Source organism: Equus przewalskii, chromosome 5, assembly GCF_037783145.1.
Source record: "Equus przewalskii isolate Varuska chromosome 5, EquPr2, whole genome shotgun sequence".
Taxonomy (NCBI): domain Eukaryota; kingdom Metazoa; phylum Chordata; class Mammalia; order Perissodactyla; family Equidae; genus Equus; species Equus przewalskii.
This window is the reverse complement of record NC_091835.1, coordinates 10,184,926-10,205,992: the sequence shown is the minus strand read 5'-3', so window position 1 is coordinate 10,205,992 and position 21,067 is coordinate 10,184,926.

Sequence of the window (21,067 nt, the reverse complement as noted above, 5' to 3'; positions counted from 1 at the left end):
CATGCCACGCCTTTCCCAGGCATTTATTCCACCCAACCATCCTACAAGTAAGGAATTACTATTATCATCCTCATTTCACAGATGAAGAAAAAAAGACTTAGGGATGGTCAAAGTTGTAAAAGGTCACATGGCTCTATTTCATAACTGGCCCTTGAACCCAGCCCTCTTCAGATTATCTCAAGCTCTCAGCCACTCTGCTATACTGAAAGTGAAACTTACTGTATTCAGCTCGTTAGGAAGTTGTTCTCCCCAGTATTTTCCTTTCAAGATATCCCTGGGCATTGTGAGGGCCAGTAAGTGGGGGAGGTTACACACAGTGGTTCCAAATCTAAAATGATACTAGTGTCTACTCTTATAGAAGTCTTCAGATGTCCTGTGTACGGTCTTGAGCATTTCACATATATTATCTCATTTAGTCCTCGTAAAAGAAATCTGCTACGTCTCATTATCCCCTTTTAAGGACGAGAGAGAGAAGGTTTGTCAAGGCTAGTTAAATCTTCAGAAGTCCCACTGCTATTTAAAGGCATAAAGCGCAATTAGGATCCACGTCCTCTGACTTCCAGCCTCAAGGTCAAACTCCTAACTGGTCTGTAACCTGCCCCTCCATCTTCTCTAAAAATGCCTGCGATTTTCAGTCATTCCTTCTGAAAAGTGATTCTTGTTTGAACACCCCTGTTCTCATTATTTGGTAACATTTTCCACTTAATTTTTGGAAAAATCCAAATTTCTAAATCTTGGACGCGTAGGTAGTCAACGAATGTCATTGTGTGTTATGGTTCTAAAATGTAATTGTGGGCTACCTATTGTTTACTCTGTTAAAGAACCGTGTCTCATTGTCTTTTAGTCTTAAAATCTAAAGCTTGTATATATATATATAGAGAGAGAGAGATCTATTTATCTGTCTATCTAACTACCTCTCTATACTTTTTTACTGTTCCTTCAAAGCCAGTATCATATATCTATATGTGTATGTGTGTATGTGTATATCTATATATATACACACCTTTTTTCAAAGATCTTCCCTTTAAAGCTATTTTGCTTTATCCAAGTTTTTTTTAGCAGATCACATTTAAAAGTTTTCTCTATAGTTGGCTGTCATTCAGTTCTCACCTGTCCTGTTATCCATGATGCCAAGTCACTAACACCAAAGGTTGCCAGTGAGTCCATGGGGCGGTTTGAGGTGGGGGAGATGAGGCAAAAGGCATTGCTGTTACTTAGAAGGAACCATAAAATATATGTTCCCCTAGAATTCAAAGCCACAGTGGAACTTTCCCCCTCCCCCTGTCATTTCAGGACCTTCCATTTACAGACCTCTGTTTTGGTTTTAAAAACTATATGAAATGTCGAGCGTGCCTCGCTTAATATAAGAGGCTTCATCCCTAATGCAGGAAATTCCCTAAACTTGCACTGTCTGTGACCTACATTATAATAATCACGCTATACTTTATTTACCACTCAGTCAACTTGCTTGTGTGGATGACTATATAACATAAATCCTTATTCAACTTTTATTGTGTTTCTTTCTGAAGTCTTGAAAGGACTTTAAAAGGACCCTAGATTGCAGTATTTATTCCAGTATTTGGGTTGAAGTAACAGAGCAAGTTTATTTTCCTTTTCTAAAAATGCCACCGTTTCGTTTCCATCCAGACTGCTCGGAAACAATATTTCCCAGCGGGACCTCAACAGGAGTCTACTGAAACTTGTGTTCCTAAGCAAAATTTTGCAAAGTGTTCCCATTCATCCAGTGGATGTAGAGACAGGTCTCAGCCCACTAGGTTCTCAGGCCACCTCTCCTTGCAGAAGCCCACGTGTGCGAGAGCTCCCTGCCTGGTGTCCTGTTCGCGCCTGACACCGGAGTCCCCTCCATCTTCTGAGGGGTTGTGGACTCCTTTCCTCTACCTACTGTGTGGAGCTGCACATATCTGTCCAACTTGCTCATTAGCACTTAGCCAGGTGGCACAGCAACACCGGGAGTCAGGTAGTAGCCATATTGAGACAGGTTGACTGCCATGAACATTGGGGACCCTTTAGGTTTTGCTATTGACGTTCCGTAGATCAGCTAACCCTCCTTATAGAAAGCTTGAGGAACTGAAGATGGGGAAGCGGTGCCCACAGCAGGAGGAGGCTCCTCCCTCTAGGGATGGGAATGAAGACATTGATGGTAATAGGCACCATGTGTTGAATGTTTTACTAGCCAGGCCTTGTTCTAAGAACTTCCATCCATCACTTCATTCAATCCTCTCAGTAATCATGCTAACTAAATACTATTGTTACTATTATCCCCTGGCAGTCTGCTAAGTGATTTATATGTATCAATTCACTTAATTCTCACAAATACAATAGGAAGTATGTATGATAATGATTCACACTTTTATGTATGGGGGGGCCGCGAGTCAGAGAGATTTGGTCCCTTTCTGAGGTTGCACATTGTGTGAAGTCTGATTCAAACCTAAACGGTCTACACCAGAGCCCACACTCTGGGCTGCAATACGATAGCTCTGTAAAGCGAGTGCTTAAATCCAACAGCCTGGTGGTGGTAGGTTCTGAAGTGAGATCAAGATCTTCAGCCTGTCTGTGGAGTGTTTTCTCATCTTGCCCTGAGCTTTGACAGTTTCTAAGATGGTTCTCAATGCTCCCTGACTCCTGGCGTGCACATCCTTGGGTCCTTCCCTTCTCTGAGTATGGGTGGGACCTAGGGGCCTTCCTTCTAAGGAATAGAATATTCCCCAACAGGGACAGGATGTTACTTCCAAGATTAGACGAAAAAAGACTGTGACTCCCAGCTTGCTTGCACTCTTTCTGATGGACAGCTCTTGCTTGCTTGCTTGGATGGGGCTAGCTGTCATGCTCTGCGCGCCCTATGAAGTGGCCCACGTGGAGGACAGTCTCCAGCCAACAGCCAGTGAGGGACTGAGGTGCTTTGTCCAATATGCAGCAAGGAATTGAACTGCCAACAACCGTATGAGTGAGCTTGGTTGTGGATGCTTCCCCAGCCCAGCCTTGAGATGTATTATGGACTGAATGTTTGTGTCCTTCCAAAATTCATATGTTGAAATCCTAATCCCCCTAGTGTGATAGTATTAGGAGGTGGGCCTTTGGGAGGTAATTAAGGCTTGAGAGTGGAGCCCTCATGAATGTGATCAGTGACCTCATAAGTAGAGACTCAGAGAGCTTTCTCCCTTTTGCTGCCATGTGAGGGTACAATGAGAAGTCTATTGTCTGCAACCAGAAGAGGGCTCTCACCAGAAGTGGACCCCGCTGGCACTTGATCTTGGACCTCCAGCCTCCAGAATTGTGAGAAATAATTGTTTATTGTTTATAAGCCTCCTGGTCTATAGCCCTTTGTTCCAGCAGCCGGACTGAGACAAGATGACTGCAGCCCACACCAATACCTGGGTCCCAGCTAAGCCATGTTGGGATTCTGGACCTACAGACATTATGAGATAATAAATTTTGTTGCTTTAAGCCAACAAGTTTTGGAGTAATTTGTTATGCAGTGAAAGATAACTAATACATGCCACTTTGGGTTACACAAAGAAATAACTCCTATTAAACTCAAGATTTTATTAAGAAGCCAAGGAGTCTGTTGAGAATCATCAAATTCCCATGTTGAAATAAAAACTGTGTTTAATATTTACCACTAACTGGGTACTTACTAGGTGCCAAGAACAATGCTAAGTCCGTTCCAAATTCAATATTCAATATGAACACTTAATCCTCATAACTTTGTGAGGCCATTTCTAGTTAGTCACAACTCTATTTGTCAAATTATATTTCATAACGGTGTTTTGATGTTTATTTTCAGCTGTCTCCCCAATCAATCGTTTAAGCTCTTCCTAGAGATGTCTTAACCCAGATCTTGCCTGGGTTCTTGGTCTCCCTGTACTAGCCGAGCTTGCTGAAGGTCTTCTTGGTGTTCCCACACTGTTCTGATCTTATCCGTTGAGATTTCTCTTATTTTGATAAGGACCAAAATCACACTAAGAAAATGAGCAGTCCTTAGTTTTATGAATGCGCGTTGTGATTTAGATCCAGAATCCACAGCTTACTTTTTGTACTACAGAGGCCTGCAGCTTCAGACCACTTACTGCTGGAGGATGAGTTCCTCATTATTTTTATGACCATGCAAGGTTTTGACTATTTCCATTCTGAATCCTCTGTGTTTTGTTTATGGGGGACCAACACGGTTGGGTGTGTGCAAACTCCATCTTCTTGATGAGTCTGTAGACTAAAATTGGATTGCTCTCTCTACATCCCAATAGTGGGCATGTCATCGTTCATTATGGAACGCCCCTACACACACACACACACCAGTTATAATAGATGAGGGCATTCCTGTTTGAATGCTTGATGATCACTATAGACCCAATGTGAATCAGTTAAACTGAACATGTTAGTTCCATTAGTTGCTTCTTCGAGTTTTTCATACGTGCAGAGAGGCACCTGTTTTGAAGAAGCTACATCACTGTCAAGATCCTCATATGCTCAGCTTCCTGGATTCTTCAAGTCTCTACAAACGGTGTCCTCCGGATTTCACACCAAGAGCAGAATTGAATAAACCACATAGCAGATTCGTTATGTGGCAAAAATCAGTGTATTTTCAACACATATGCATTTCATTTGCCCAGTGCAATCCAGAGATAAACTTTCAGTCCCTTTATATTTTATAATAAAAAAAGGATTTAAAAATTGATGTTTAGTTTTTTTCTCCTTAGATAAACATTTCTAACATAATTGCTGAGCTCCTTAGATTCCATTGCATTTATTTTTTCTGTATGATTTTTATTGGAAGTTCTGTGTAAGTTCAGGCACCAGGCCATTGAAAAGCAAGGAACACTTAGGCATTAACAGTTTCTTTGAGTCTCGTGCCAGATAACTGTTGATATGCTTTAACTTTTAAACCCCCTTTCTTCCCCTTAACCTTTGCATTGAAAACTTGATTTTTGAAAGGATTGATTAATTGTTGGACAGAAAAGCTGGGAAATCCTCCTTTCTTGGGGTTCTCTGAAAGGCTTTTCTCAAAACCCTACATGGATGGATGCAGGAATATTAAAACAATGATTTTGGCATCATTGTTCCAAAATATGGCCACACATTTTTCTACTGTGGGGCTGTGTTGTAACTCCAACCCGATTATCGTGAAAAATGAATGGCTTTGATATTGTAGTGATCGATATGGATTGCTAAAATACAAATAGCACGGCTCCTGAAGGCCAAGCAAATTGTGATGAATAGTTTTGGAGAATGCGCTGGACCACTCTAGTTCTTATAAGGTTTGGGGGAGGGGAGCTGAGGAAAGATGAAGGATAAAGAATGACTCTCAAGTCTTGGCTTGGTGATGGGTGGAGCCATTCAAAGAGACAGGAAATCCAAATGTCTGTTTTCAATGACAAATAGTGGATTTCTCTTTGGATATGTTGAGTAGGGGGCTGCCTGACAGACCTCCAATTAGAAATGTCTGGCAAGCAGTTGAATATATTTGTCTGGAGTTCAGGCAAGTGGTCAGAACTTGGAGTTTGTGGGTAATGGATGGGTTTAAAGTAATGAGAGAACGTGAACATTTATGGATTGATATGTTGCTATTTTTAGAAAAGGAGATTTAAAGTTACAAAAGCCGTGTGAAAGAAAAATGCCTTTGGCATCAGTATCTGTTCGAGTTGCATGTCCATAAGCTTAACTGTATGTGACTCAATCCTTTGAAAATATTTATTTAGCTCTTACACAAAGGCTCAACTTACTACTGAGAGATTATCTGGGCACTGAGGAAGCGTCTTGCTCAGGTTCCAGGTGTGGATAATTAACCTTGCACATCCGATGGATGTTCGTCCTACGAGTCATGCTTCCTTCTATACCACTATTGAAACAACTATAAATTAAAACCTGGCATTATTATACTTATTTTATAAGCTTTTGTAAAAGAAAAAGACACAGCAGGCATATAATAGATTACTTTGAGATGTTTGCTCAGCTCACAACACCACCTTTTTTGAATTGTAATTTCTAAGGATAGCTGTCACGGTTATCTATTGTCATAATAATGCCATATTTTTAAAAAAACTGCCCTAAGACATCAATGGTATACAATTCATTCGTGTTCACAAATCTGGGGAAAGCTGAAGATTGGCAAGTGGCTGTGCTGGTCTAGCTAGGCTTTCTCAGATGTCTGGGCAGCAGGTGGCTGTCAACTCAGGCTGCTCCCCATCTCAGTGTTTCCGTAAGCTTGCCCTGGCATGTTTTCATGGCAATGTCAGAGGCACAAGAGAGCGAGCATGAATGCAAGCACATTTCAAGCCTCTGCTTGCATCCTATCTGTTCATATCCCATTGGCCAAAGCAAGTCATGTGTTAGACCCTGGTGAGAGAGAGTGGCACGTGGTCCCACCCAGAGCAGGAACGCACTGCAAAGTTGCATGGCACAGGGTGTGGGGATGGGGGCAAGGGAGAGAAACTGGGCTAGCGCTGCAATCTATCACAATAGCCTGGTTCCCGTCCATGAGAGTAATTCCCTGGAAGCAAGAATTAAACTGTCTCTTCTTTAGTCTACTTGTGATCAGTTGGATCAAAGGCAGTCACTATCTAAAGCTAAGAATCTAAGATGTAGAGATGCCAAAAAATCTCTCCATATGAAGTCGAAATTCCTATTATAGCTCCCTTATAGTAAAAGTTTCCTTTATAGTAAAGGAAATAAAAGGGAAACTATAGTTTCCCTGATAGTAAAAGTCAAGGTTTTCCTAATATCCAAGAGTGATTTCTACTGTATTATCCTTGATAATACTATACAAAGAGAATCCCTTTAATAAATATATAAATAAATATTTTCATCTATCTGCTCAATGCTGTTTACCATTTTTATTGTGTTCTGGACTAAAAGATATATTAAAATATGGCTTCTGCTCTCAACATGCTTAGGAAAAAATGGGAAATAAGTCACATATATGGCAAGGTGATATGTGACTGTAATCAGATCCAGTCGAAGTTCTACAGGGCTCAGCAACATCAAAGACAAAAAAGTCAACACATGTTTTGAGCCCTGTGTCAGTTGCTCTACATTTTCCACTTCTTGTAATCCTCAACAAATATACAGTAAGTATTTTTACCTCCATTTGGCAACTAACAAACTGAAGTCTGGAGCCTTTAAGAAACTTGCTTAAACTCCGCCCACCTACTGGACATCTGATCAGATGGGAACCTTGCTCTTGCTAACCTCAGAGCTCAGGTACTCCTCATCAGGCAAAATTGCCTCCTTCTGATAGGAACGCTTTCTCCAGTATTCACAATATTGTGATGATTCACTAGGAAATTTGGATATGAGGTTATCTTTTTGTTTGTTTGCTTTTGTTTTTGCTGAGGAAGATTCACCCTGAGCTAACATCTGCTGCCAATCTTCCTCTTCTTGTATGTGAGGCACCACCACAGCATGGCTACTAACAGACAAGTGGTGCAGGTCCAAGTTGGGGAACCAAACCCAGACTGCCAAAGTGGCACACGCCAAACTTAACCACTAGGCCCCTGGGGCTGGCCTGAGATGATCTTTTTAACAGAAAAAAAGAAAATAAAAGAAAAAAGCTATTCAGTACTATATCAACTTAGTATTGTTAAACTTTTGAACTGAGATTACATTTTCAACCAATCCTTGTTATGTAAAATGTTTTAACGCATCTTTTTATTTCATTATATAAATTCTGTTTTGAGTACCAGTCCATATGAAATACTTTTAATGGCAGAAACAAGATGTTGGTTACATCTTTATGATTTTGCTGATGAAATGAACGTCTTCCAAGTATTTATAATAAATTCTGCGCTCTCTACCCTGTGAGAGTAATTGGTACTACAGAACATTTAAGGAAACGAAGCACCATTGGCAAACATCAACTCTTCCACACAAAGCATCCAAATGACTTAGAAATAGGCTTCATGAATTTAACCAGGCAAGACATATGTTAAAATAATGGGGATATTACTGTTGGTTTCCCAATAAATGTATAAAGAAGAAACTTGCTTGAATGTATAATTGAGTATATTAATTATTAAATGTGGTCATTAACTCATTGTTAATATGGTTATTAAAAATTAACATCTGATAGATATTGAAATTTTTGAACATTTAGCCCTAAAGCAGGATAGTAAACAATCGTATGAAAGATTTTTGCTTTCAAATAATAAATGTCTTCAAATTGAGTGTGGAATATATAAAGTATATTAAAGCAACATATATAAATAAACTTTGGCAAATATTTTTATTTCTTTTAACTCCTTACTTCGCCAAAATTTTTGGTTTTCCAACTCTGGACACAAAAGCTACAATGAAAATTTTTGATCACCTTTTATATCTGATGCATAAATAAAATATAGACTTAGCCTTTTGTTAGCCTTATAAGTAGATACTTGCTTAAGAGGTTTATAATAACAAGAAACATGAGCTCTTAAATCTGTACCACTGTAGACATGGGAAAATATTTTAAAGATACCAAATCTCAGGCATCTATAAAAACTATATGCTTTAAGACTTGTGTGTTCATATAATATATCCCTTGTGGGCACGTGAAGGAAAATTAACACAGGAATTCAAGTCAGAAAATCATGTTTCAAAATTTGCCTCCTTTACTTCTAATCCTGGCTGCACATTCAACTCATCTGAGACAGTTTTAAGACATATAGTAACCTGGGCCCCCTCCCAAAATGCTAAATTGATTGGCGGGGCCTGCACCCTTTGTCAAAGCACCCCCAGGAGGCAATTCTAAGTGTACTCTCGGTTTGGGAAACATAACACTAAAAGGTCAAGTTGCTGAGCCTGAATCTTCATCTGGAAAACAGGATGATATTGATTGTTGCCTAACCAATTTCTCAGGGTTTTTAGAGACTCAAATGAGATGTATATGTGTGTTTTGTCCGCTTTCAATGCTAGACCTTTCAGCTCTGTTAAGTTGGTTTAGTGAACCAAGTGGTGTTCTACAAGAGTGTTGGAGTGAGTGTGTGTGTGTGTGTGTAAGTGTACGAGAGAGAGAGAGAGAAACAGAGAGAGAAAGAGTGATTTATCAATTTTGATGTCATTTCTTTTCCGTTGATTTGTCTTATTTTTCATGTAGAACACAATTTTTATTAATGGATATTTTAGAATCATACTAGAAAGATTTAATATGCGATGCATGGTTCTCCAGTTAGTGTAGGTGAACTAATTTTATCTCTATAGGAGCAGCTTTTCTGATAAATCTTGTTTCAGTCATTCTCTATTTACAAACTAGTTTTTATTTCTACTCCCTCTTAAAAGTATTTATTAAAGAAGTTTTTTTCCAAAATGTGTAAACAATACATGCTAACAGATAATAAGCTGAAAAATATAGAAATGGAGCAAAATAAAAGTAAAACAGCCATGATCAAAAAAAAAAAAACCTTGCTGTTGACATTTTGATTTGCTGATTTCTCCATTTAATACTTTAAAAGTTATTTGTATAAGAGGTTTCCATTAGAAGATAACATTTTGTCTGTTATATATTTTGAAAATATTATCTTTTTTGTTTGTTTATTTTTATTGCAGTAACTCTGGTTTGTAACATTATATAAATTTCACGTGTACATCATTATATTTCAATTTCTGTGCAGATTACATCATATTTACCACCCAAATATTTTCTGATTGTATTTCCAGCTTGTTTACTTTTCTTTCTTTCTTTCTTTCTTGTATGCACTGTTTAAAACTTTTTGTAATCAAACACATCGACTTTTTCTCTATGATTTTTTATTGCTTTCATGTTGATAAAGTTCTTGCTTGATCCAATGTTAGACAAATATTCACTATATTTTCTATTTTCTTTGTGGCTTTTTGAGTTAGCTCATTGATGCATTGTTACTACAAAACAAGGTTCATACATCACATATAGGTGTAATTTCAGATAGTACAGGTATATAGTTAAATTTCCCTGAACAATACACGGATACATTTATTCTTTCAGTTTTCTTCTAAGCTTATCAATTCAATCAAGGAAAAAGTCTAAGACTGAGGTTAGTGTGTCTCTGAGCTTTTTAAACACGTTAATCTCCTTTAAAAAACAAATAAACAAACATAGTGGAGACCTTGGGCTCAGAGCCCAAACAATAGCATCAAGCTGGCATTAAGAAACATCGCTTCTTGTGTGTTGAATTTATTTTACAAGCACTTTTTATTTTTGGCAATGATGTAAAGATTCTTATAAAAATAAATGTATTTCAACTTTAAAAAGTGTATTAATATAAAACATTAAATGAAGATGAGTGGAGGTGACATGAGATAGCAAAGTGATTAAGGAGAATCCGGTGGCCTGGGTCCCCATCCTTCCTATGTCATTCCCCAGGTAAGTGCCCTAGGCATGTTAGGTCACCTTGCTGAGCCTCGGGCCCTCACTTGTAAAATGGGGACAATAATAGTGGCTACCACATAATTGGTTGTGAGAATTAAACTATCTATTTTCTGTAAAGCACTTTATAAAAATAAATATTATCATCCTTATTAAGATACCTAAAACTTGCTTAACCCACATGTAATTTATTTTAAAGATTGTTTAAGGAAATAATTCTCAAAATTGGGTGTGTTTCGGAATCACCGGGAGAGTTAACAAAGAACACAGAAGCCCAGGCTCTTTGAAATAGAGCCAGGCCCAGGCATTGGTATTTTTACCAACTTCGTTAAGGGTTTCTGACACCCAAAAAAGTTTGAGAACTGCTAGAACTCCATCAGAGAAGCACTGATGAATGTTAGGAACGATCCTGAAATTCTTGGCTAATTGTCTGTTTTCCCAGGCTGCTGCCATTTTTGATGTTAGATATAGTCCTGAGAGTATAGAAAAAAGCCAATAAATATTTGTTGACTGAATAAATGAATGAATGAACAAGTGCACAACTAAATTAGTCAATACAGAAGATTATCAGATCTTTTCTCAAATACAGTTTTAACCTTAAGATCATTCAATTAATATCCCAAAAGATGTTAAATCCCAAAGGATTTTTGAAACTTGATAAAGTTGTTTTTAATTTCATCTAAAAGAGCAGTCAAGAAAATAATTTAAAAATCAAAATAATGTGGGAGGACTTTTACCATTAGGTAATAAAATATATTATAAAGCAACTATAAGTAGTGTGAGAGTAAATCCAGAATTATCAGCGTGATTAGTAGGAAAGAATGGATAGCCATCCAAATTCATTTACATATAAGTATTTAATATATGAAAAATATGGCATTTCAAATTCATAGGGACATGATTTTTTAATAAATGATGCTGGCAATGTAATCTATAAAGTGTATTTAAAAAGAAAGAAAGAAAAATGAGAAGTACCTATACACCAAGATGTATTCCAGCTGTATTAAAATTATACGTATATCAAAGTAAAATCATAGAACTAAAAGAAAATATGGATAAATATTTATATAATATTGAACAGAGAAGACCTTTCTAAACATAAAACCAAATCTGTCCTCATAGAAAACGAAAATAAATCTATGCCCCAGAAACAAACACAAGCAATAAATATATATGAAACTAGGAAATACATAAACACAGGGAAAATGTTCATTATCACAGTCTCTCAAAATCATGCCAATAGATAGAAATGATTTTAAACCACCAAATTGGCAAAGATTAAAAACGTGAAAATATTATCATGGAGACTGGGAATCTGGAAATCTGCAGCAGTGTATTTCAGAGTTTAAATTTTCATAGCATTTTGGGGGAAAACTTGGCGAAAGTTTTTCCAAAGGCTTAAAAATGTATAAACTCTTGTATCAGTAATTTCTTTGGTAGCACTGTAGCTTAAAGGAAGTTCTCTAAACTATATAAAGATTTTGATAACAGAATTTGTTTCTCTGAAAAAGATGAAGAAAAGGAAACAACTGAAAGAATCAACGAGAGGAAATTGGCTAAGGAAATTGGAGCACATTTTTAAAATGAAACAATATGAAATATATATGATCGTAAAATGTGCCAGTAGAATCTGTTTTGTCAAAGAAAAATGTTCACAATCTATTTCTTCATTGAAAACAAAATGTACTTTTTGTCAAAAGGAAAATGATACAACATTCAAGAGACATACACTAAAATCTAAGCAGGGTTAATTTTTGTTTTTGCAATGATTAACAATGATTATTTTAATATAAATACTGTTAGAAGAAAGTAGCTTTTCTAACTCACTGAAGTCAATCTTTGTTCATCTGTAAGACATAGCCTGGGAAAACTAAACCCAAACTTATTGGTCTCCTTTAATCTAGTGCAATAAATTAGATGAAACTAATCTTTTGATCCAGAGTCTAAAGCTTAAAAGGAAACTTTTAGATCTGATAGGCTTATCTCCCATGAAGATAGATAAAGTTTATCCATCTCTATAGGAGAAGATTCCAGATTTGATGGGGTGACAGTTTTAGAATCAGAAGAACTAAGCTTGAATCCTGGCTTGGTCTTGAGGAAGTAATATAATCCCTCTAAACCTGTAGATTCCTCATCTACGAAACCAAGAAAATACTTACACTGCCTATAGGAGTGTGGTAAGGATTTGGTTCTCAATGAGGTCATGTAAGTGAGTGTGTGTGTTTAAGAATTTAAAAATGCAAAGTTGCAAGTCAAAAATAGAAAGCCCTGAAAGCCATTTAAAACCATCCCTGAATCAAGAGGACACTATTAATCTAATGAAGGCATACTTACTCAGATGGGGGTCTGAGTTTTGGCACCTACACAAAGGTTACCAGCAAACTCCATCCTGAAGGAACCTGACCCGTTATGAAAAACCCCATACCATTCAACAATTAAAGCAGTGTATAAAGATAAATCTAGGAATCATGTTTCTCCTCAAAAAAGCACACAATGTAAAAGGAATAATAAAACCCAGTGATTTAAATCCCTATAAAATTAATGCATTGTATATGAAGAATTAGCATAAAACATACTGACATTTATAGAATTGTTTCCAAAATACACTGAAGGCATTCCTTGTTAGGGAAAACGGTGGTTTGGAATCATTTCCTCATGTGAGCCATAAAAAGTCTTATACTTCAGTACTTTTACTTAGCTGCTTTAAACCACAATTGAGTTCATGTAAATTGGAGCTTAGTGCTCAAATATTTTTAATCTCTCTATTTCCACAGTGGAGCCAACTGCTGAATTCTAAGTCTTATAAGGACACTGCAGTGAAATGAATGGTTTGCCACCAATGAAAATAGGTAGAGAAGGTACAGATTATGAAGAACAGTCATCTTTTAAGCTAAATTTCTAAGCTTGAAATGTGCAGATCAACTTTTTGTAAAGGTTGCACAAATTTGCAAATGTTTGTAACCAAGTCAGCAGGATTGTTGTTGGCTTTGTGTCAGTTTAATCGGCACTTTATTAGTTGGATCCGCTTGTTCCACTTAAAACAAACTACCCTAATTTTCAATTTTCAAGACAAATGCCGAATAGAATTGTCTCTTACCTCTGAGATGGAGGGATGAACCATTTTTTTTCCCAAGTTGTCCCATAGGAATTTTTATTCTTTTAAATTGTGGTCAAATACACATAAAATTTGCCGTTTTAATGATTCTGATGTGTTCAAAGATGTGCAACTGGACTGGAGCTACTATGTGGTTCCAGAACTTTTGTTACCCCAAAAGGAAGCCCCATTAGCATCACTGCCCATTGCCTCCTCCCCTGGCCCCTGGCAACTGGTAATCAGCTTTCTTTCTCTCTGGATTTGCCTACTGTGGATAGGACCTATTATCTTTAGTCTAACTGTGATGGATAGTCTTTGCCACTCTAGAGCTGTTCGTCACTCTTCCATTCGGCTCTGGACCTTGGGAAACTAATGTCCATGGGCTGCACTAATGAGGCTGCCCTGCCCTCTGGCTTCTGGTTGACTTTGGCTTTGAGGAAACATTGCAGGAACATCAGAGAACAGGACAAACATGTATTCCCTCAGCTGCTTCCCTTCTGGGCATGGGTCAATCTGGCGGAGGCCATTTTCCTCTTTACACACATACACGATAAATATAGAATAAATATTATAAAGAAATTTACTTACATAAATTTAAAGCTGTATAGCCCATATACAATAAATTTGTGTTGAACAAAAGAAAAGTGAATACATAATTGTGAAAAATAAAAACTACGAGGAAAGTATATTCTATGACTATGATCTAGGCAGGAAAAAGATACTTTAAAACAGAAACACCCAGAAAAGTATTTTTAAAAGAGAAATGCAACATGTTATAGATATATTTTGGCCTGATTTGTGCCTGGCCCATATTTCAGAATACCTTAAATTTCTAGAGACATTATTAATGCTAGTTATTCAGGACTCTCCCTTGAGTTTGAAAGCCATGCTCATAGAAACTTTGTCTTTGAGATGAGGTCAAGGCTTACATCGTGTTTGTAGTTATTGAAATCCCAGGCAGTGTTCTGCAGTGGATAGTATGTAATCCTTTATGTTATGACTGAATTTTTTTTTAAAAGATATGTTTTTTGGTGAGGAAGATTGGCCCTGAGCTAACATCTGTTGCCAATCTTCCTCTTTTTTCTTTCTCCCCAAAGCCTCAGTACATAGCTGTATATCCTATTTGTAAGTCATTCCAGTTCTTCTATGTGGGATGCCGCCTCAGCGTGGCTTGATGAGCGGTGAGTAGGTCCACGACCAGGATCTGAACTGGCAAACCCTAGCTGCCGAAGCGGAGCACGTGAACTTAACCACTCAGCCATGGGGCTGGCCCCAGAATTTCAACTTGAATAAACTCAAACTGTTTGGCGAATTTGCTCTTTGAAATGAGAGAGACTAGAAATCCCACCAGTTTTAAGAGAATTTAGTCAACTTTGGTATTAAGAGAGCACAGCAACTTTCATTTTGAGTCTTAGTTTGGAAATGTCCTTGTATCCCTTTTTAATTTTATTTTATATTTTGATCTTTTGAATTTTGAAAAAAATAAGGACACCAAATACTTTACGTGTTAGCCAATGAATAGAAAAATCTTGTGAGAGAATTTTGTGTAAGGCATAGCACCCTATAATCACCCCATAAAAATAAGAAATATTTACAAATGCCAGGTTTTCAGTAGTGCAATAAATATGGCAATGACTTAAGTTATTCAGCACAACTTCTAGGGAAATATACACATAAGGATCTTAACACGCTTTGTTATTCAAGTCTGAATATTAATCTGAACTTTACAGAATTATTGAGAGGACCAACAAACTGCAGTGGCTTTCAACTGAGGTCAGTTATAAATCTTCCTGGTCTTGGTTTAGACCCAAGAATCATAGCAAAGCTTTACTGCCTCTCAAAGACTTTTCAATGAGATTTTTTTATAAGGCATGTTTCATAAACTCAAATATCACAAATCTGTATAAATGACAGCTGTTTATCCACTCCAGACTGAGAAGGAAAAGCAAAAAGAGGAATTCCGTTCTGCCAGTAGAAAGAGAAATTTACCAGAAGGTTTGCCCAACAAAGAAGATCAGTGGATTCTGATACAAGCAAGTTTCTAAATATAACCATTACCCTATAAAAACTAACATATTGAAAAGATTAAATGAAAACCAAGTTAATGATGATGTCATTAAGCAGTTCATACGCGGGAACTATCTCAGTAGGTAAAGTGAGGCCGCATTAACGAGCCAGTGCAGAAATAAAATCAGTTCTTAGCACATAAACTTGTAACACCTTGAGAATTTAGGCCCAGAACTTTTATAATTTGTTTTATGCCCTTAGAAGGTAAAGGTTTATAGCTCTGAGGTCATACCTTTACCAAGAAGTTTCCTTACGGATATCTAACTGTGGATTATTTAAAAGTCTGTTTGTTTTCGTTTTTTACGACATTTGAAGTGTTTGTGCCACTTTGCTTCTCTATCCGTGTCAAACACCCTAAAGAGGTCAAAAGGATGAGGACTGTTAAAGACGACTCGTGTTCTAATTTCAAAAAATGAACTTAAAATTATATTAAGGCAAATGCTTCCTTTTAGTAGTGAATTAAAGAAATGATATACATGTAGCAGATTAAGCTTTCATTAAACGATCAATAGAATTAGAGAAGGAAGTAAATAAAATGTGAGATTGAGCAAATGTAAGCTCTAGTCACCAGATATATGAAGAACAAAGAGACTGCATCCAGCATAAACATGCGAGGAGAACATTACTTGAACTCTTGGATCCTGTCTGCGTGTTTTGATAAACCGCAATGAATCTACCAAAAAAAAATGTAGCATTGGCCCCATTTCCCTGCAGTGTTCTACAAATACAAACACGAAAAGTATAATGCATTTTTAAATGCTCGAGATAATAAAGTTAATTGATAGCATTTGGTGCTGCTCTGTCTATTAATTATCACCTTTATCTAAATCTCTTAAACGTCATTACAATTTATGTTTCTACAATGGGACTCCTAGGAGGGTTCCATTGTAAAGTAATCCCAAATTGACATCACATCCCACTGAGAGGTCTTTCCTGAAATAAAAAGGAGTTGATGGAAGAGCATCTCTGTTTGATAAAAAGAGAGAAGGTAGGAGTAGAAGGGAAGAGGGAGCCTGGAAGTGACTCAAGGGGACGATCAAAGTTAGGGGGACATGTGGGAAATTGATTGTGATAGCAGAGCAGACGAGAGAATGGAGGTAAGGGCTCACACAAACCCTTATGTTTAAAATATCCTCTTGTGATTGCTACTTTTTGATTAAAACAACTAACAAACAAACCCTACTGTACTCTGTTGGAACCTGATACTCACCAGGCGATTTTTGTATTTGAACAAATTTTTATTTGTAAACAGAGCTCACATTGATAATGGTGAGTCCTACACTTGGATCACTATTGAAGGGTAACAAGGGAAACAAAGTCACAAGTGTTTTTACCTTTTCTTACTATAAATTATATCTAACATTCTAATAAAGACGATAATGAAAATAAAGAATAAAGCCACCATAACTTCTAATTATACATACAGAAGCTGTTGTCGGTATAGTTTTCTTTAAATTCATTGGCCTAGTTTTAAGTGCTCAAGGGCCCCAAGCAGACGGTAAGTCCCTGCTAGCCCTCTTTTCTGGGAGGAGCTTTGTCCTAGAGCCCCACCGTCTCAATCACTTCAGGTCAGTTGGGGAAGCATTTGTCCTGATCAAAAGTATTCTCAAGATCTTACGAAGATCGAGAAGAAATAGAATTTTTCATAAAGAATATTGTTTTAGATTTATCTTGCTTTATATTTAGTTAAACTCAAAGTCATTTCTCCCTGTACCAGATCAGAACGATTACTTTTAAAATAGCTTTTGGGAGAATCTTCAATTCAATAACCATGTGTGGGCCTCTTTCTCTCTGTGAGATGCCTACATGAAGAGGGTGGATTTCTTGACCTCAAGCAGCTTATGGCCTAGAAAAAGAGGCAGAAATGTACATACCAACTCAACTTACAAAGGCTATAATGGTGGGGAGGAAAGATTGATCCCACCTAAGATGATGAGAAACTCTATGCAAACAGGTCATGAAGTCATCTTGGGTTTGGATCGTGAAGTTGGCGCTGACACACATGAAGGAGGCCTTGGGTCTTATGTACTTCTCGACCATGACTAAGGCCATATTTATCGCTAATCCTTAGAAGTTCCGAGACTTTCCATTACTGTTCCTATTCTTTGTTACAAAAGTTCAAAAACACCTGGCTAATTCAGTGACTGAATCAGCCAGATGCATTGTTTGGTTTCTGAAAACTGTGTTTAGTTGTTCAAAAGGAAGATATTGAGTAAGCACCTTTGGAATATATTTACAGAATAACTGGCTGGGCTAAGGAATTATAATTAAACTGTATTTTTCAAATGCATAGTTTAATCTTTATATTGCCTGAAGTGACTAAAAATGGATCAAATTTCAAAAAAATACAAAACTCATTGGAATGTTGACCTAATTCCCTTTCTGATATTTGGCCCTGTCTGGCAAAGGTGAGGTTGACCAAAAAAAAGAGTTCTGAGGTGCCCTGGGGTATAATATCTGTATTAGTTTTTAGAAGAGAGCAAAGGTTCAGGCAAATGACACTTGAAACCTGCCTACGATGGTGTTCTTTTTATCATTCATTCTCAGTTGAAAATTTTGAAGCTCATGAGCTAGGATGATAAATGAAAGGAAATGATAGAATTGAAATGTCCTCGTTTCATTCAATTTCCTCAATAAGTTTCTTCCTACTTTAGAAGAGTGACCACCTCTACTTTTAATTCCAACTCAAAACTACTATTTGGGAATTCAATGTTCTGCTCAATGATTAGCTTACAATCCTGTAACCCTAACATGGTAGCAACTCAGTTATGGTTATAATACACCGGGGCTTTGATGCTCCTGAATGTGGTGGTCAACCAGCAACATCAGCATCCCCTGGGAGCTTTGAGGAACGCAGATCTCAGGCTCCAGCCCAGGCCCTTTGAATCAGAATCTGCTTTTTAACAAGATCCCCAGGTGGTTAATATCCACATGAAACTTCAAGAAGCACTGCCCCAGAGTTTTGACTTAAAGGGAAAATAATAAAGAAAAATAGCATATCCTGCAGAAATTTAGAGCTGGCCTTGAAGAGAAACAGTGCCACAAGTGATTAAGGATCCATGGAAGTTTTTGCATCTGTGTTGTTTTGCCTTGGTATTTAAACATGGTGATTTGATCAACAATCGCTTCCAAAAGAGAAGAAGCATCATTTCTCTTTCCTCCACGGAGCTCTTCATGGTTGTACGTCACTGTTTTTGATAGGCCTGGCCTGCAGTTTGTCTCTGAGACAGAGACAGAGAAGAATAGCTTGCCGCTGACACAAACAAGAGAGTACAGCTCAATAATTCAACTGCCACTTGTCAAGTCTTCCTCCTTTTAAATTCATCCCTGAAGATTCCACAGATTCTGGCTATTTCCCACCTGGCCCCTTGTGGACATTCAAAGGGCTCGGATGAAAGCTGCTGATAGGAGCAGCCAGGACAGTGCTGATTCTCATGGCCCAGCAATTGTTGGCAGCTTCTCTCTGCTCACCATTAAGGGTTCTTCTAATCCATCAATGGTTCCTTTTGAACTTTGGCTCACAGATGAATCCCATGCCAGAGTACTTAGTACCTCCAGCTCCGTACTCTACAATGCTGTGAGCCATGGGATTGACTTGTGAGCTCATTCACTATCATTCGAGAGAAATCAAAGTTTTACGCAGATGTGAGTACAAGAAGAAGAAAGAACCTTATTCACAGTCTGTGCTTCTCAAACCATCATAAGCTCCAGGGAAAGAAAATGAGATGCTGACTCCACCTGAAGATAGCCAGGGGGAAGTCAGCCAACGAACCAGATGTTAGGATAATATTTATTAAAGGCAGGGGCCTAAGCATATGAGTTTGGGTCTTTTATCTTCTATTGTACTCATCTTACCAGTGAGTATAGCCATGTGTCTCTGTGCGTGACTGGATAGAATGTTATTGAAAGGCTCATGTTTCAACAATTGTCATGATTATTCATGTGACCTGTAGCCCATGGGTACCCAAATAGACTGCCTCTCCTGAGGAAATCTCAGTCAGTCAAAACAAGGATAAGGGCAGGTCACAAGCAATGAGCTCACCTGTGTACAGGTAGTATGTAAATTAGCCTCTTCTTTGAAGACGTCCAGCAAAAGTGCGTGAAAGTTAAGATGCTGGGGTTCTAGGATTTTTCCCTATGAGATCTTGGGACTAGTGTTTTATTCTCTGAACTTCGTTCTACTATTTTTAAAATGATGAGTTTTGAATTAATGTCCCTAGGAACACTGTTCCGAGGAAATTAAGTGTTCATACAAAACAAAAAAGATGTGAGGGTTCACCATGTACAAAGCTTTTCATAGTCGATTAAGTGGAGAGAACATTGGATTCAATGCAGGTGAATGGGCCGCTTTCCTTCAAAACATCTCAGTGTCCATTACGTGTTAGTCAGGAAGGTGAATCTCCAAGAGGAGACACAGCATGCTGGATCTCCCCAGATCCTTGGCCTGGGTTCCTCCTTCCTGTGGTCGATCATCTTTATCCCCTGGAACACCCTGGGGGATGCCTCCAGGATGACCTCCAAGATTTGTGACAGGGCAGACATTTCATGATTATGTGATCTTGGGGGCAGCCCATGTTCCTCCTTCATTTCTTCCTTCATAAGACTGTCCAAAAGCGTTTCAGTGGTAGGAAAGCCGTTTATATTCTGGGGCACTGCATATCTGGTCTCTCTTGCCTCCCTAAATGTGTATTTGGGTAAAAGCAATTATTTCACAATTATAAGCCAACCTTGAATGTAGAATAGTTGAAATATGAATTGACCGAATGGAAGAAAGCTGCTTTCACTGTGAAATAAAATTCATGCAAAATTTATGCCAGTGGTTTAAAATGAAATCATTTACTTAAAAGGGGGAAAAAAATGTCTCTTCATCTATTATTAGACAGTTTCAAAAGTTTCTGCGGCCTACATCCTAAGAGCTGAATCTTGTATCCTTTTTCTCTAAATAAATAATATAGTTGTGATAGCGATTAAACAGGACCATTTTATTGGTAAAATATTAAAATTAGAAATTGCCTAGGATGTTTGTACTAAAGTTGTGTAACTGAGTGTTCATACACAGGAAAAAGGGCCAGTTGACTCTAAAATGTGTCCTGCTAAAATAAATCATTATAGAATAGTATTTTAAATTTTGAAGAATTCTAGGTTAAAAGAACTCCAGGTTAAGAAGATAGTAGACTAAGATTCTAATTTCTTATGGTTTCTAAGAATTGGGCTCTAATTAAAAAGAAATAATAGGGGCTGGCTTTGTGGCCGAGTGGTTAAGTTCGCGCACTCTGATGCAGTGGCCCAGGGTTCAGATCCTGGGCCTGGACATGGCACCACTCATCAGGCCACGTTGAGGCGGCATCCCAAATCCCACAACTAGAAGGACCTGCAGCTAAGATATACAACTATGTACGGGGGGTTTGGGGAGATAAAGCAGAAAAAAAAAAAGGGAAGATTGGCAATGGTTGTTAGCTCAGGTGCCAATATTTAAAAAAAAAAAAAAATGTAAAAATAAAAAAAAAAGAAATAATAAATTCCCAATCCAGTTTTAATGGAAAATGATGCAAATATATTCGGATTATCATTTTCAG